The following is a 17,982-nucleotide window of genomic DNA, read 5'->3' as shown; positions in this document are numbered from 1 at the left end:
AACACTAGATGTAAATTGCATGACTTTTAAGCCAGGCACAGTATCTTCGTTTCAGTTATTTGTTTTTTTTTTTTTTTTTTTTTTTTTTTTTTTGTGGCTGTGTGGGCACCTATGCGCTTGTGCATCTGTGTGAGTCTAGGGTAAACGCTAGTTATGTAAAGAATGTATGGAGTCTTTAGAATTCAAATAGAATTGGTTCCCTTCAAAGTAATTGATTTCTAGTAGTTAAAGTTAGTGCTGGTTGGCTCTTGTTACTTTTTTTTCTTCAAAGCCACTGTTGGCCTCTTGGTGTCACTTTGAAAGGTTTAGAGTATTTCTTAGAAGAAATCTTGCTAAGAAGTGACTACTTAAAATATCACTCTCCAAGCTGTTCTTAGCTGAAGGACTCATAGTACAAGTGCTTTATGTGCCTCCTATTCTACAAAGCTCATATAAAAAAGAAGATAGGAAAATATGTTAGGACCAGGGCCACAAATTATTTAAAAATGTTTTGTCTACTTTCCTTGTTAGCCCCTTTCATTTAGCTTAAAGCCCTGAAAAGTTTAAAGGCACATACTTTAGCAGATTTTATTTGCATATCAAGAGATCAGTCCGTTAATCAAGGATCCTAGAAAAAGATGTTTGTAGTACAGAGGAAGGCTCACTGACCTTGGGCTTCTGGGCTCTATTTCTAAATTGGTTTGATTTATGATCTTGCATAACCTGTTTGCTCCACCTGTAGGTTGGCAGCATTGTTACTGTTCATGACCTAGAAAAGGATGGATTTTTAAAAAAGAGAGAAGTTGTAGTTGGAAAGTACTTTGAGAGTTTGACAGAAAGGTACTTTGTTCGCATAATTGGTTTTTTAACTTTTAAAAATCAAGGACCTTTTTTTCCCTTAAGATTCTTTAATGTTTTATGTGTAGTAAACTTGACAGCTTCCAGGGAAGTTAAAATAGTAGTGAATACTAGCTTATTTCTACAACAAATGAATTGTATTTAGATATGTGACTCTTCATCTTTGTCTTAGAAAGCTGAAGCATAGAAAAACATACCCTTGATTATAACAAGTTTGTCAACCTGACAAAGGAAATCTAGAAAGTGTTTCTGTGTATAGAGTGATAACGAATCCTACCTTCTTCACAGGAATTAGGATAACTTGAGATGTATTTAAATTGTAGCTTTATATTCTCATTAGACATTATATAGTACTTGATCCATAGGTGTGGGATAGCAGAATGGCAGAGGGAGGAATTTGATAGTGATTTGGGTGAGCTTTAATCCAAAGAAAGGCAAAATTTGGTGGGCTAGAGGTAGCATTGGATTGGTCCAGAACTCTGACACCACAACTTCTTAGAGCCGAGGTTCAAACATTATCTTCTTTGGACTTACTTTTTTCTACCCGTAAGATAAAGATGTTGAACTAGATAATTTCCCAGGACCTTTTCAGGTCTAAGATTCTGAGAGCTTGCCCTTGTTTCTTTCTTAAAAAAGATAGAAAAGAGGAATTGTTCTGGCTTTTTTAGGATATACTAGAGAGTGTCTAAAAGATATCCTTTTAGATTGACTTTCCCCCTGTGATTTAGAGATTTTGTAACTTTTCATTGGTTTTTTTTTTTTTTTTTTTGGGGGAGAGACGGAGTCTCGCTCTGTCACCAGGTTGGAGTGCAGTGGCGCAATCTTGGCTCACTGCAAACTCTGCCTCCTGGGTTCAAGCGATTCTCCTGCCTCAGCCTCCTGAGTGGCTGATGCGTGCCACCACACGCCCAGCTAATTTTTGTATTTTCAGTAGACAGGGTTTCACCACGTTTGCCAGGATGGTCTCTCTTGACCTTGTGATCTCTCTGCCTCAGCCTCCCAGAGTGCTATGATTACAGGCGTGAGCCACTGCGCCTGGCCTCATTGGGTTCTTTAAAGTGACTTATTCACTGTCTGCAGCTGCCCAAGACATTTGTAAGTGTCCATGAGAGTTCGTGGGATGGTAGTACTGGAGTCAGGGCAAGTGTTAGCCTGACTCTAGTATGGAGACTAAATCTGTTCAATTTTTTTCCACATCTTTCCATTATGGCAAACAGTGTCTCAATAGAATTGGAGGCTTTTGAATAGCTAAAAGTACTTCTAGAATCCACAGCTTTGGGAGAGCTACCTTGACACTGGCTGTTCCTTGCAATTAGGATGCCATAAAAGCAGCGTAGTTGACTCCAAAATGGATTGAATTTTGGGAAGATGTCTATCAGCAAAATCATATAGACTTTCTTGCTGAAGGGATGAAAAATTAATAATGCCTTGAGGTATATTAATATAAAAATATCTGACCAAGCAGTGTAATTAATTCCCCTTTTTCCTCAAAATGTAGCTTTTTTTCTTTTCTTTTCTTTTTTTTTTTTGAGATGGAGTCTCACTCTGTCGCCCATGCTGGAGTGCAGTGGTGCGATCTCAGCTCACTGCAACCTCGATCTCCTGGGTTCAACCAGTTCTCCTGCCTCAGCCTCCCAAGTAGCTGGGACTATAGGTGTGTGCCACCATGCCCAGCTAATTTTTGTATTATTTTTTTTTTTTTAGTAGAGACAGGGTTTCACTATGTTGGCCAGGCTGGTTTCGAACTCCTGACTTCCAGTGATCCACCTGCCTTGGCCTCCCAGAGTGCGGGGATTACAGGCGTGAACCACTGCATCTGGCCAAAATATAACTTTCAAGTACAATAGTAATAGTAAAAACACCCTAGTTCCCTTAACTTTTTGGGCTTTTTTTTTTTTTTTTTTTTTTTTTTTTTTTTTTTTTTTGACATCTTACTCTTAAAAGGAAATGCTTATTTTAGAAGAAACTGCTAGCCACACCAAGTGGCCTGGAGGAAGAAGATCTTGGTAAACGGCTTATATTAGGTTAATGACTGCTAGAGATAAAGTGACCTTTTTATCATTATTGTTTGAGGAAGCTCCTGGGACCCAAAATAATAATTTTTGGATTGGGATTGGGCACTTTGAGGAACGAGATAGGAGAAGGTGTTTTCTAACCCTGGAAATGTCATCATATTTGACATTTTGAACATGGTTCCCAGGTCAGTCCTGACTTTGAGACCAAAGCACAAACCCCACCCATTCTTCTGTCTTCTGACCTGCACTGGGAAGACCAGGAACCTACTACTGTGTGTAGATGTTAAGCTGTCTTGGAATGTTTGAATGCAGCATATCATATGTTTGCAGCAGAAGATCCACATGCTGCTTACTTTGTCTTCATTAAATTTCTTCCCTTTCATCAACCTCATTTGACTCTTTTATCCATATTAGCATGCTTTATTGGAGGGAAGACTATAATAAACAGTAACACTTTTCAATATAATGATCTATATGATATCATTATCCATATGATTCTCCCAATAGGTTTTTGAGAGGTATTCCCATTTTTTTTAGATAAGCAGAATGAGCCCTAAGGTTAAATGACTCCAGCTAAATTCTTAAGTGTCAAGATGGGGATTATCTTCAAATTCTGTTTTTTTTTCTAGGCTCGGAAGTAATAATAGCTACAAAATATTGAGTGTATACAATTTTCGCAGAACTTTGCTAATCACCTCATGTATGTTACAGTTTTTACAGTGGTCCTGCAATATTATGGTGCCCTTTTTTTAAGATGAGGTGAACAAAGATTAGAGAGGTTAATGTAATCATTAAGACTGTGTTTGAACCCAGATCTTTTACTACTCAAATCCTGAATTTTTCTGGTTGGTTTCTGCATATTCAGAGTCTACTTATTCAAAATTTAGCTTCAGCTATCAGCTCCCCTATTAAAGCTTTTTTGCTCCCTCCCATTAGAAGCTGTGAAGGAGAATTCAAGTAGCAAGTGATTTGTAGTATTCTTACAGAGATGATACAAATGATGATCTGGGCTTTATCTTCTGCATACTGGACTTCAAGTACTGTTTCAACAGTCGTAGCCCAGTTTTATACATAATGATTCGTGTATATACGGTGATGTTTTCTTTTTTCTCATACAAAAGTTTGTTGAGGGTGGGGCTTCAGCTAATAATGTGCTTTGTAAACAGTAGCTGCTAAATATATTGTATTGAAAGAATCATATATCAGTAAATATTTTTTCCTAAGCATGGGTTCCTTTTTACTTTTCCTTTTACATCAGAAATTGGTATCCCTATCTATTCCCCCAAGGGAGCTCAGTTCAATTTAGTAAATATTGGTTGTATTTTCTGTTCACATGACTTTTTTATCCTTGGGGATGTTGGGGTATAGAAGGAGAGAATAAGGAACAGACAAAACTGAAAGCATATATTCAGGCTGTCTGCAAATATATACATTTAAAAGCTATTCATTAGCTACTTTTGCAAAAATAGAGTGTAGAATACAAACAATAAATCAGCAGTGCTGTTATCCAAATTGAATCCGATGTATAAAGGCATTTTTAAATAAAGGATCTTTTGTTTAATATTGTTGTTACTGATCGATAGTACTTTCTCTGGGCCATCTGTTGGAGCACAGAAACATATCCTCATTATATATACAGTAACCAGACATAATGATGTTTAGAAAAATAGAATTACTTTTGTTACATTGCTTTCTCAAGCTAGTATTAAACTATGTTGTGTGTAATTCCTTCTTGGTTACTGTAACCTTGCTAATAAGGAACCAGAACATCAAAGCAAATACATTGTATTTTGATTAATTAGTATATGATGTGGTTCTCATTGTAGTGAAGCATGTAGCAAACGTTTATTTTTTGTGTTGTATTCCCTATATACATAGCAGGCATATTTATGAAATATTTATTTCCTATAGTGAAGGAAAAGGGGAACTTGTCCATACTGAGATCCTTGTCTTGTCAGATCAAAACTTTTAAAATACCCTGAGGCTGACTGGGTGTGGGTTCATTAGAGTATTTGATCCCATCTTGATGCAGATTATTCTTTGTTATCTCAGTCAGGCTGTTTGCTTCCTGCTTTGGGGATGTGAGGGGGTCATGAAGCAATCTAGATGTTTTCATCATTGTATTTGTGAACTTTACAGTATCCTGAGGGGTCTGGAGCTTATCTTTTGTATACTGGGTTCGCAAGTACTGTAATACGTAATTATTAAAGTGAAGACGTATTATAAAATGAATGTGGTTATGCTATAGATCAAACCATATAATCAAAACAAATTGTTATACCAAAAAGATACTTGCACTTGCATGTTTATTGCAACACTGTTCACAATGGCACAGACATGGAATCAACTTTGGTGCCCAGCAACAGTGAATTGGATAAGGAACATGTGGTACACCTACACCCATAAAAAAAGAATGAAATTATGTCCTTTGCAGCAACATGGTTGCAGCTGGAGTCCATTATCCTAAGTGAGTTATCACTGGAACAGAAATCCAGATACCACATGTTCTCACTTGTAAGTGGGAACTAAACATTGAGTACACATAGACATAAAGAAGGGAACAGTAGACACTGAGGACTCCAAAAGGGGTAAGGGAAGGAGGGAGGCAAGGGTTGAAAAACTACTTATTGGGTAACTATGTTCACTATTTGAGTGACAGGTTCAGTTGAAGCCCAAACCTCAGCGTCACACAATATATTACAGCCATGTAACAAACCTGCACATTTGCTCTCTGAATCTAGAAAAAAACCGTGTAGTTTATTCATATATAAAAACATGTGACCTTATTTATAGGTAACCTATAGATAATATAACATCCCTTATATGCTGTTCCTGTATCATGCAGAAAAGCCTGATTCACTCTGGGAATTTCATCATTTTATCAACATACTTTACTGTCAGTCTCTCAGGTTTTATGAAGACAGTAGAGAAGAGAAATTTCTTGGCTGTCTTCCATTAACGAAATGGGAAGATATAAAGAAAGCTTTACTTGGGCCGGGCGCAGTGGCTCAAGCCTGTAATCCCAGCACTTTGGGAGGCCGAGACGCGCGGATCACGAGGTCAGGAGATCGAGACCGTCCTGGCTAACACGGTGAAACCCCTTCTCTACTAAAAAATACAAAAAACTAGCCGGGCGAGGTGGCGGGCGCCTGTAGTCCCAGCTACTCGGGAGTCTGAGGCAGGAGAATGGCGTAAACCTGGGAGGCGGAGCTTGCAATGAGCTGAGATCCGGCCACTGCACTCCAACCTGGGTGACAGAGCGAGACTCCGTCTCAAAAAAAAAAAAAAAAAAAAAGGTTTACTTTCAGATTCAGAAGGGCATGTGTATGGGAGCCTGTTCAGGTTAATTCACGACAAAATAACATGGAGTATAAGGTGCTAACAGTGTTTCTGAATGTTCTTTAATGGACTTGCTTTATGAAAGTATGAATGATATCTTTTGAAGTGCTTGGTTTCTAGGATGAAGTCGTAGCCAGACAGGGTTGTGTTCTTTGGTGTGTGCAGAAAACAGGAAACCCCTGTGCGTTTTGAAGTTTAATGGTAGTCATCAAGTTAGCAATTCTATCTAATATCTAATTTGTGGTTGTCCTAAAATTTGTTTATTTATTTATGTTTTTGAGACAGAGGCTTGCTCTGTTGCCCAGGCTGGAGCGCAGTGGCACTATCTTGGCTCACTGCAACCTCCACCTCCTGGGTTTAAGCGAAAATTCTCGTGCCTCAGCCTCCCAAGTGACTGGGATTATAGGTGCCTGCCACCACACCTGGCTAATTTTGTACCTAATAGAGGCAGGGTTTCACCATATTGGCCAGGTTGGTCTCGAAAATCTGGGCTCAAGTGATTCGCCCGCTTCAGCCTCCCAAAGAGCTAGGATTACAGGCATGAGCCACTGCACTCGGCCTGGTTGTCCTGAAATTTAAAAGCTACCAAATTCTTATCTTGACTTGATTGCTCTTTTTGCTCTTACTGTCCCCCAGCAGCCTACAGTGGATCTTCAGGGCAGCCTCAATACCCTTTGGATACATAAAACTTGAACTTTTGATACTATATGTACAGATTTGGATCTGTTTGTGTTTTTATTTTTTATTTTTGTATTTTCTTTTTCTTCATGTACCACACAGGAGACTTAATGGATTCTGTTTTCATTTAGCTTTTGCACTCAGCTGTCTGCAGAATAGATTCCTAATTAAAAGAACTCCAGTGATAGATTGGCTTATGTATACCTAATGAATTCATTCTCGATCGTCATAATAGGCAATGACTCTTTTGAAATTATATAGCTTTTGTTTTATTTGATTTAAAATTTTTTGAGTTGGAGCCTTTCTGTGTTGCCCAGGCTGGATTACAGTGGCATGATCTCGACTCACTGCAACCTCCGCCTCCCAGGTTCAAGCAATTCTCCTGTCTCAGCCTCCCAAGTAGGAGGGACTACAGGTGCATGCCATGACGCCTGGCCAACTTTTTGTATTTTTAGTAAAGACAGGGTTTCACCACATTGGTCAGGCTGGTCTCGAACTCCTGACCTCAGGTGATCCACCTGCCTCAGCCTCCCATAGTGCTGGGATTACAGGTGTGAGCCACCATGTCTGAGCCTTTAATTGTTTTTATTTTTATTTTTTTGAGATGGAATCTCGCTCTGTCATCCAGGCTTGAGTGCAGTGGCGAGATCTCGGCTCACTGCAACCTCCGCCTCCCAGGCTCAGATGATTCTCCTGCCTCAGCCTCCCAACTAGCTGGAATTACAGGCATGCACCACCACACCCAGATAAGTTTTGTATTTTTAGCACAGGTGGGATTTTACCATGTTGGCCAGGCTGGTCTTGAACTCCTGACCTCAGGTGATCCACCGCCTCGGCCTCCCAAAGTGCTGGGAATTCAGGTGTGAGCCATGCGCCTGGTAAAATTATATAGCTTAAAAAAACAAAACAAAACAAAACAAAAAAAACTTGCTTTGAAAGCTGAGAGACATCTAAGCAGCAATTTTGTCCTTGCACCCACTTCCGCAGTTCCTTTTCTTACCATTTCATGTCTGGATTACTACATTGGCCTCTTTGCTTAGACTCCCAACATTCATTTGCTTTCCTTCACCCCATTTTATGGTGGACTGTCAGATCAATCTTTTAAAGATAAATTTTATAATGTTACTACCTGTTGCCTATTGGATTAAAGCCCTAGGGGTGCTTTTTTTAGTCTCACTGACAGCTGACATTAGTGATTTTTCACCCTCTTCTTATTGCTACCCTGTGTTGATGGCCAGTTTCCAGGTGGGCACCTGTTCCACTTGCTTTCACTTCTGCCTACCTTTGTTCATTGTAGAAGGTCCTTTGCACCGTCTCACTCACTCTAAATCAGGGTTGTCCAGTCTTTTGGCTTCCCTGGACCACATTGGAAGAATGTGATCTTGGGCCAGACATAAAATACACAATCACTAATGATGGCTGAACTAAAAAAAAAAAAAGAAAAGATTGCAAAATAAAATCTCATAATGTTTTAAGCAAGTTTATTACTTTGTATTGGGCTACATTCAAAGCAGTTCTGGGCTGCAGGTTGGACAGACTTGCTCTAAATTCTGTCCCCTTCTTTAAGATAGTTCTTGACCATCCTATCCCAGCTTCATTTCTTCATTGGTGGTTGGTTGCTCTTCCTTTCTTCATCTGTAGTAAGCTGTGAATTCTAACAGTCTATACTACACTATTAGGCAGTGTGCTTATCTTAAAATTACTTGTCCGTTTGACTCTGGTTTTTCTTTTTAATCTTTTAAGTTCCTTCAGGGCAAAGAATGTCTTTTACTGCTTTTTTTGTTTTTTCCAGTAGTGTCTAATGCAGGCTGTGCGTTTTAGGGTATGTGCAAGTAGTACTTTTGGACATCAGCAAGTACTTCAAATACTGAAATTCATTTTTTCAATAGTCAGAAAAGCAATGTTGATTTCCCAGTTGTGGGAGAGAGATCAGATTACCTCATCTTGTCCTATACTCTGCAGTCTCCTTAATTTCATCCTTAGTGGTGGAAGTGTTATTTAAAGGCATTAGATACAAGTATTAACAGTGCTTAGAAAAGGTACTTAATAACCTGGGAAAACCTTTAAAAAATCTGTTAATTTATATACTGCATAATTATAAAAAAATCTGTTAATTATAATTATGCAACAGATTAAAGTTTGCTTTTTTAAAAAGCAATATATTAGATTTCAGCCAAAAGAGGTATTTTGTTAAGACACCACCATGTCTATGGAAGTCTGTTTTCAGTAGTAACCAGTTGCAACAGTAGGATAAAAATTTTAAGCAGTAATTACTACATGCCAGATTGTGATGATACCTAGTAGAGAAATACAAAGAAAATTATTGCAGATGTTGATTCTTAGATGGTTTTTTTGGTGATTTGAATTAATGAGAACACAGATTTTAACATTTAAAAATAATCTTTACATGGAAGTATTGAGTAACATTAAAGTGGATGCAGGAAGTAATCCACTTTACTCTGCTTATATGTAGATTATTTTTAATACCATGAGTATATACATATATGTAAATGTGAAATGAGAATTTGGAAGATCTTATTCCTTCACTGAAAGAGAAGGTGAAAACTTAAAAATTTTTTGCTTTATATACTTATTTTTAGTTAAAAAAAAAAAAACTGGCTTGTGATGGAACACTGAACATTTTTAATATTCCTAATTTAAGCAACAATTTTCAAAATGAGTTGGAAATTTATTACAGGTTGGGTATCTCTTATCCAAAATACTTGGGACCAGAAATGTTTTGGAATTTTTTGATTTTTGGAATATTTGCATTATGGTTACTAGCTGAAGAGCCTAATCCAGAAACATGAAATCTGAAATGCTCCAGTGAGCATTTCCTTTGACTGTGACATTGACACTCAAAAAGTTTTGGATTTTAGAGCATTTCAAATTTTGCGTTTTTTTGGGTTAAGGATGCTAATCCTGTATCAGCTTGCTTAAAAATATTTGAAACTTAGGACATGAGCTCTTTTCTTAAAATTGCTATTAACTTTTGCCGTTTTGAAATTCCATTGAAGTGGCCAGGCGCAGTGGCTCACGCCCGTAATCCCAGCACTTTGGGAGGCCGAGGCGGGTAGATCACAAGGTCAGGAGATCAAGACCATCCTAACTAACACGGTGAAACCCCGTCTCTACTAAAAATACAAAAAATTAGTGGAGCGAGGTGGCAGGTGCCCGTATTCCCAGCTAGTCAGGAGGCTGAGGCAGGAGAATGGCGTGAACCTGGGGGGCGGAGCTTGCAGTGAGCTGAGTTTGCGCCGTTGCACTCCAGCCTGGGCAACAGAGCGAGACTCTGTCTCAAAAAAAAAAAAAAAAGAAAAAGAAAATTATGTTGAAGTGAAATGTATCTGCTTGAGAGATAGGCCTTATTTATTTCAGACCACCATACTCTCAGTTTTTATTTATTAGAAAATTAGTTTAAAATCATAACAAAAGTATATTTTGAAACAAGTAATCCACAATCCCAGTGCACTAGCAAACACCCTTCTGCTTTTATTTTTCTTTCCAGTTTTGATCCAAAAGGGAAGAATGCATGAGGAGAAGCAGTCTTTACATGTACAATTTTGTATTTTACTTTTAAAATTTAATGTTATTTTATAAATATTACGTGTAGTCATTATGGCTATTTTTGGTGAGCCTGCATTGTTGTGCTATAACTTACTTGCTTGCTTATTCATTTCTTTAAAGAGACAGGGTCTCACTGTGTTGCACAGGCTAGTCTTGAATTCCTGGCCTCAAGTGATCCTTCTGCCTACCAATATGCTGGGATTACAGGTGTGGTCCACTGCATCAGGCCCACAGCTAATTTATTGTTGAATACTTAGTTTGCAGTTTGCTTTCAACCTTTTTTTTTTTTCCCCCTGAGACAGAGTCTTGCTCTGTTGCCCAGGCTGGAGTGCAGTGGTGCGATTTTGGCTCACTGTAACCTGCACTTCCTGCGTTCAAGCGATTCTGCTACCTCAGCCTCCCGAGTAGCTGGGATTACAGGCGCCTGGCCACTACACCTGGCTGATTTTTGTATTTTTAGTAGTGACAGAGATTCACCATGCTGTCCAGGCTGGTCTCGAACTCCTGACGTCAAGCAATCCGCCCACCTCAGCCTCCCAAGGTGCTGGGATTACAGGCCTGCTTTCAGCTTATCTTATTCTTGTTTTAAATTTTAATTTTTAAAAATAGAAATGGGGTCTTGACATGTTCATGTTGCTCAGGCTGGTCTCGAACTCCTGAAGTGACCCTCCCACCTCAGCCTCCTAAAGTGCCGGGGTTACAGGCATGAGCCACTGCATTCAGTCTCAGCCTCAACTTTTTTTTATTCTTACAAACACTTTGAATGTAGATTTTTTTTTTTTTTTTTTTGAGACTGGATCTTACTCTGTTGCCCAGGCTAGAGTGCAGTGGCATAGTTATGGCTCACTGCAACCTTGACCTCCCGGGCTCAGGTGATCCTCCCACCTCAGTCAATTTCCTGAATAGCTAGGACCACAGGCATGTGCTACTACACTTGGCCTTTTTTTTTTTAAAGTTTTTGTAGAGATGGGGTGTCATGTGTTGCCTGGGCTGGTCTTGAACTCCTAGAGTCAAGCTATCCTCTGCCTCAGCCTCCCAAAAGTGCTGGGATTACAGGAATCAGCCACCACACTTGGCGTGACTCTTGATACGTATGTAGTTTCGGAAGCCCTTCCAAAAGAATTATGCTAACCAGGAATGGATGAACTTGGCTTTTTTTTTTTTTTTTTTTTTGAGACGGAGTCTCGCTCTGTCGCCCAGGCTGGAGTGCAGTGGCGCGATCTCGGCTCACTGCAAGCTCCACCTCCTGGGTTCATGCCATTCTCCTGCCTCAGCCTCCCGAGTAGCTAGGACTACAGGTGCCTGCCACCACGCCCGGCTAATTTTTTGTATTTTTAGTAGAGACGGGATTTCACCATGTTAGCCAGGATGGTATTGATCTCCTGATCTCGTGATCCACCCGCCTCAGCCTCCCAAAGTGCTGGGATTACAGGCGTGAGCCTCCGCACCCAGCCAAACTTGGCTTTTTTAAAAGATATGTTTTAATAAGTTAAAACTTTAAATAAAGCTTTAGTATAACTTAATATCAGTATAGTTCTTAGTATTTGTAAAAGCACTTCATATACTATCTCACTTGATTTCACAACAACAGTCTGTGGTATGGAGAGACTAAGTTGTTTGAAAAATATACAGTTTTTACAAGTAAGACTACCACATGTGATTATCAGTGGTTACCAATCAAACTTCTTCATTTCAGTTAGTTCTGAAAGGTCCTTTCTCTGAGTTGATATCATCTTCTCTTAATGTACTGAGAATGTGGTGAGATATATACTAAGAGATTAAGAATTGTTTTGGTTTTTGGTCTGTCTTACCAGCTAGTTAAATATCAAACATTCATCTCCTGCATTGGCTACATTCCAGTGAAACTAAGCTTGTGTTGTAAGTTAGAGATGCTAGATAATAACATGATCAAACTGATCACGTCTGCAAGGTTGGCACATCCATATTAGTAGTATTTCTTAAGATGTTCAATTTCTGCTCTGAGAGACACTCTGTGCAGCCTGTATTGAGTGTGTAATTAGCTACCTAATATTTTATTCCTTTTGAGAACAGAGTAGTTGCTAGAGAGCCCTTTTACTGTTGAGATAATCACTAAACCTCATTGATAAATCCCTATTCAAATATTAGTGGTGGTATGGTCAAACAAGTCTAGGCAATAATTGTCTTGCCTCTTTGCAGTTCCTGAAAAGCCGTAATCATGGTTCTTGTAGTGTTGTTTTGTTGGGGTAGTTAATGTAATGAGATTTGTACTGCCATGGCCTAGGTGATGCCATGATCACTGTGTCTGATAGTGTGACATAGGAGTGTTTCATTGACAGACCATTAGTATTGTCTATTGGCTGCTACTTTGCTCTTTTAAAGAAGGATAGTAGCTGACTTTTTGGTTACTATTTCAGCATTGTATTATGTCATTACATGTGTTATCTCTTTCATTGTACACAATAGGTTATTTTGTAGGTGAGAAAAAGCAGAAGAGGATAAAGGATAAAATTCATACAGCTGGGATTTAAAACTAGTTTAAAATAAAGTGATTGCAGAGCATTCATGGGTCTTTATCACTGTTGTTAAAATAAACCTAGAGTTTCTTGATATTCTCCACTTTTTATTGTCTTAATCCGTGTTTTAAGGGTTCTTGGTGTAGGATTTTATGACACGATTGATTGTTAAGTGTGGTTTTGCGTATTGTTCTTTTTTGTTAGATGGAAAGGAAAAAAGGTGTTTCCAGACAAAATTTAAAAGTGTCTCAAGTGGCTGACATTGCTTGTAAACCAGTGCTTGCCTTCTGTTTTGTTTTCCAGAAGCCTTGTGAATAAGCTTACTGATTTTTTTTTTTTAATTTTCATAAGTTTTTTTCTTTTATAAACTTATGATCCAGGACGGGATAAATAGTGTATGTGTGTGTGTTTCTCCCAGAGATTTGAGAGCAGACACCATTGGTGGTGCAGTTAGGAATTCCACTTAATGTGACATTATAAGGAAGAGTACAAGGTCTATTTATTGTATTGCTGGGGATGATAGGACTCCTTAAGTCTTGGTTCTCAGTTTGTAGATCTTGAAATGGACTGTTATTACTAATTCAGATGATTGGGTTATGATATTGACCCCACACTAACCAGAACAACAAGAGACTAATGTATGAAAACCAAAATGCAGTCTACTGATTTTTTTTTAAGGAGAAAAAGCAACTCTTAGATGGACAAGGATAGTTGTGTTTGGTGATTGGCATGGTTGGCTATAGGAGGAAGCCAGTTCCTCTAAGAATATGGCTTGGTAAGCAGAGTTGGAGCCAAGGAGATTACTTGGGTGTTGTTAGTGTCCAGTGTAATTAAGCTACTATCTAACCAGATGTATTGATTGCTTTAATAAGAATAGGCTTCTTTGTGTGTTGTATGCCCTGCCCTTAAATGTGTCACCTGGATAATACTGGCTACATCTGACTCCTTGGGTCTCCTTTGCTTTTATTGGACCAATTCCTAACTCCTGTTATCTTCTTTTGGAATTGTCAAATTGTTTAATCCTCTTACTACCAAATTATTCTTTAAAACAGACTCTGTACATCTCTTTTGTGATCTGTTACTTTTTCCCTTGTCAAAAAAACCAGTCTTTATTTCCAAATTCTTGATGGGGTGGATAGGGACTATCTTTTCATAGGTTGGATACGTTTACATTTTTGGTTATTGTGTGTTAAGTGAAGATTTGGCAACTGCTGGTATTTATGCCAGTGGGTTGGCAAACCAGGATATTTTATCCAATGCTGTGGATGATGTTACCTGCAGAGAGGTTACTGTTGAATTTGAAATTGTACTTGGATAACACATTATCATTTGCTTTTATAATTCAGTAGTTTCTGGCTCCTTTTAATATGATCAGATTTGAACAGTTAGGTATCTTTTAGCTGACTGTTGAATATAAGTGATTGCTACTAATTCTCAGTAAGCTCAACACGTCTAAATTGATTTGATTTTGCAGAGTTAAAAAAAGCCAGTTTTTTTTTTTTTTTTTTTTTTTTTTTTAATACAGAAGGGCTATGAGACAAATTTGGGGAAAAGATGCAGTGGAACAGAGGTAATTACTTTTGTTCAAATTCAAAAGGATTTTACTTTCATCACTTACTTTTAAATATTAGAAATGGAACAAGAAGTGTTTCTTGAAAACAAACTCCTAGAGAAGTGTTTCAAATATACAAAAACACTTCCACATATTCACAACTGTGTTATTGCTGCTTAACAAATCACCCTAAAATTTAGTGGCTTAAAACAACACAGTGTGTATGTGTGTGTGTGTGTATGTGTGTGTGTTTTAAGAGATAGGGTCTCACTCTGTTTCCCAGGTAGGAGTGCACTAGTGTAATCGTAGCTCAGTGCAGCTTCAAACTTCTGGGCTCAAGGAGTCCTCCCACCTCAGTCTCCTGAATAGCTGAGACTGCAGAGGTGCGCCACCACTCCAGACTAATTTTTAAAAAGTTTTTTGTAGCGCTAGAGTGTTGCTATGTTGGTTGCTTAGTCTGATCTTAGACTCCTGGCCTCAGCCTTGCAAAACACTGGGATTACAGGTGTAAGCCACCATGCCCTTCCTAAAACAAGACAGTTGTTTAAGCCTCACAGTTGCTGTAGGTTAGGAACGTAGGCATGGCTTTCCTGAGTCATCTGCTTCAGGGTCCTTCAGAAGCTGCAGTCATGATTTCAACTGTGGCTGCCTTCATCTCAAAGCTTGCTTGGAAAAGGTCTGTTTCCAAACTTACTCATGTGGTTGATGTCAGAATCCATTCTTGGCTGGTTGTTGGACTGAGGATCTCAGTTCTTAATTGTGTGTAAATGACCCAGGGCAGAGATAGAGTTCAGTGGGAAGCTGTAGCAACAGCTTTGTATATGTAGCTGTTGTCCAGAGATGTCTCTCTCTTGGCTTCATGTGGCCTCTGTAGGGCAGCTCACAACATAGCAGCAGTTATCATCAGAGTAAGCAATCGGAACAGTAGATAGAAGAGGACAAGTAAGATGGAAATCACAGCTTTTGTAACATCTTGAAAGTAACATCCCATGACTTGCCTTATGTTATTTCTTAGAGGCATGTCATAGGTCTAGCCCACAGTTAGGGGAAGGGGATTACATCAGGGCATGAGTACTTTAAGTGAAGATCATTAAGAGTCATTTCAGATGCTGCTAACCACAGCAGTTGAGTGTAGACTCCGTATGTTTTGGAGGAAAGGGAGAAAGACTAAGATCCAGAGACTTTTAAGAGCTTTGCTAATTTTGCTTCTGTCTTTGCCCAAGCACCTTGGTTCAGTCTTTTGCTTTCTTCTTCTTTTGCCGTAGTGGCAAAAACCGCAATTACTTTTGCACCAACCTAATAGCACTTTGCTTCATGTTTGCTGTGTTGTTGTTTCCTTTTGAGAGAATTTACCCTGAAAATAGCCTTGCTTATGTGTTCACCTGCTTCTGCCGGCTTTGCACATTATGACAACCTGGTATACTATCATGAAAGGTGACAGGATCCCAGAACTGATTTTTGAGCTGAAAGGCTGCTGCTTTCTGTAAGCAATTTTACAAATTATGGACAAGACTATATTTACATATGTAGGGTGGAGGCTGGTACTTTTGGAGACCGTTCCTTGAGGTTTTTTGTTTGTTTGTTTGTTTTTTGAGAGAGTCTTGTCTGTCGCCCAGGCTGGAGTGCAGTGGCGAGATCTTGGTTCACTGCCACCTCTGCCTCCCTGGTTCAAGCAATTCTTGTGCCTCAGCCTCCTGAGTAGCTGGGACTACAAGTGTGCACCACCATACACAGCTAATTTTTGTGTTTTTTAGTAGAGACTGGGATCTCGCCATGTTGGCCATTCTAGTCTCGAACTCCTGACCTCAGGTGATCCACCTGCCTCAGCCTCCCAAAGTACTGGGATTACAGGCATGAGCCACCACGCTGGGCCCCCTGTTCCTTGAGTTTTAAATAAAGATTTACAAGTTTCTGGGAAGAATGAACTCTTAAAAATTAAAGGACAAGAATGGTTTTGATCACCTTAGCGCTCTTTGCACTGTTATGTGGCGCATAAAACAAGTGAGGCCCTCCTTAGGCTGACATTCTTTCTTCTGGAATACAAAAGAGTAGTTGCTCTTGCTTTGCACAAAAGACGGGAGGAAAAAAAATCAGAATTTTAGTTGGAGAAAGGGTATAACCAATGGGGAAAGAAATTTTATTTGTAATCTTCGGACAGGACATTTCTCTTTCTTTCTTTCTTTTTGTTTTTGGAGACGGAGTCTTGCTCTGTTGCCCAGGCTGGAGTTTAGTGGCACGAACTCAGCTCACTGCAACCTCCCTCCTGGGTTCAAGGGATTCTCCTGCCTCAGCCTCCCAAGAAGCTGGGACTACAGGCGACCGCCACTATGCCCGGCCAATTTTTTTTTGTGTTTTTAGTAAAGACAGGGTTTCACTGTGTTAGCCAGGATGATCTTGATCTCCTGACCTTGTGATCCTCCTGCCTCGGCCTCCCAAAGTGCTGGGATTATAGGCATGAGCCACTGCGCCCGGCCTTGCAGCGGATAGGACATTTTTGAGACTAAAAGGAGAAAAATAAGTTTAAAAATAATTCTTGAATTGTCCTTTGCATAGTTTACATTAATTTTCAGTATCCCCTCTGTGACCTGATTTGACAGTTATTTTACCTAGGTGTGATGTTTTTGAATACATTTATTGAGAACCTGTTGTGCTAGGCACTCACCAATAATATTTCTAATCATCACAGCAACTTGAATGATATTTTCTTTATCAATGAAAAGAGAATGAGGTTCTGGGCAGTTTAGTAAAATTTCCTAGGGCACTTCAAAGTTGTCTAGTTCAGTGCTTCCCGACCCTAATGCTTAGTGTTGATCAGGGCTCTTTCCCATTTTACCCTAATCCCCACCCTCCCCCAAATGCCCTTAGGGCAATAAGCGGTATACCAGGAAGACTACTGCTTATAACTGTTCATTTTCAAGGAAACTTAAGTATCTGCGCAGTTAAATACCAGACAAATTTGTGTTTTGTCCTAACCTTGTTTAATTGGTAAACAACAAATTAGGTCCTTAAGAGCAAAGTGTGTGGCAAACTGCTTTGGTCCAGGCAGTAGCCCATGTCCATGAGATAGATTATAGAGCCACTTAAAGGTAGATGAAAATTATGCTGAGAAACCCAGAAATTAGATTTGGGAAGCAGAGATTGATTTTAGTGAGAGCAGAGTTTAATTATTTTTCCATTATCATTGGGTTATGGGTTAAATGGGAAAGTTAAACCTTTATTGTCAAGGAGAGGAAATGTTTTGTGCTTTCTGGTTTTTTATTGTGTTCCTCTGAGAAATTCAACTCTCCAGGTATTTTTGTGCTCAAAAATGGTGGTTAAATACTATCTGAAACATCTTAGTTTCCTGTGTAATAGCAGTTGAAAACATAATTAGAGGAAATAAGAGGGGGCATTTTAGCCAGTAAAGCTGATGACCAGAACCAAGAATGATAGAGTTCTGTGGAATTTTACTTTGTAAGCCTGATCACTGGTGCTTTGATCTAAAACTGTGCTGTGTTTT

At 39.1% G+C, this 17,982-nt stretch overlaps 1 protein-coding gene across 7 annotated transcripts in view; it reads left to right on the top strand.

Annotated features, from left to right (window-relative positions):
- PUM1 (pumilio RNA-binding family member 1) overlaps positions 1-17,982 on the top strand; it is a 138,894-nt gene that overhangs the window by 44,748 nt on the left and 76,164 nt on the right. The gene's annotated exons all lie outside the window — the stretch shown is intronic.

This window comes from Mandrillus leucophaeus, unplaced genomic scaffold (assembly GCF_000951045.1).
Source record: "Mandrillus leucophaeus isolate KB7577 unplaced genomic scaffold, Mleu.le_1.0 Scaffold141, whole genome shotgun sequence".
Taxonomy (NCBI): Eukaryota; Metazoa; Chordata; class Mammalia; order Primates; family Cercopithecidae; genus Mandrillus; species Mandrillus leucophaeus.
This window is presented reverse-complemented; position numbering and strand designations above follow the sequence as displayed.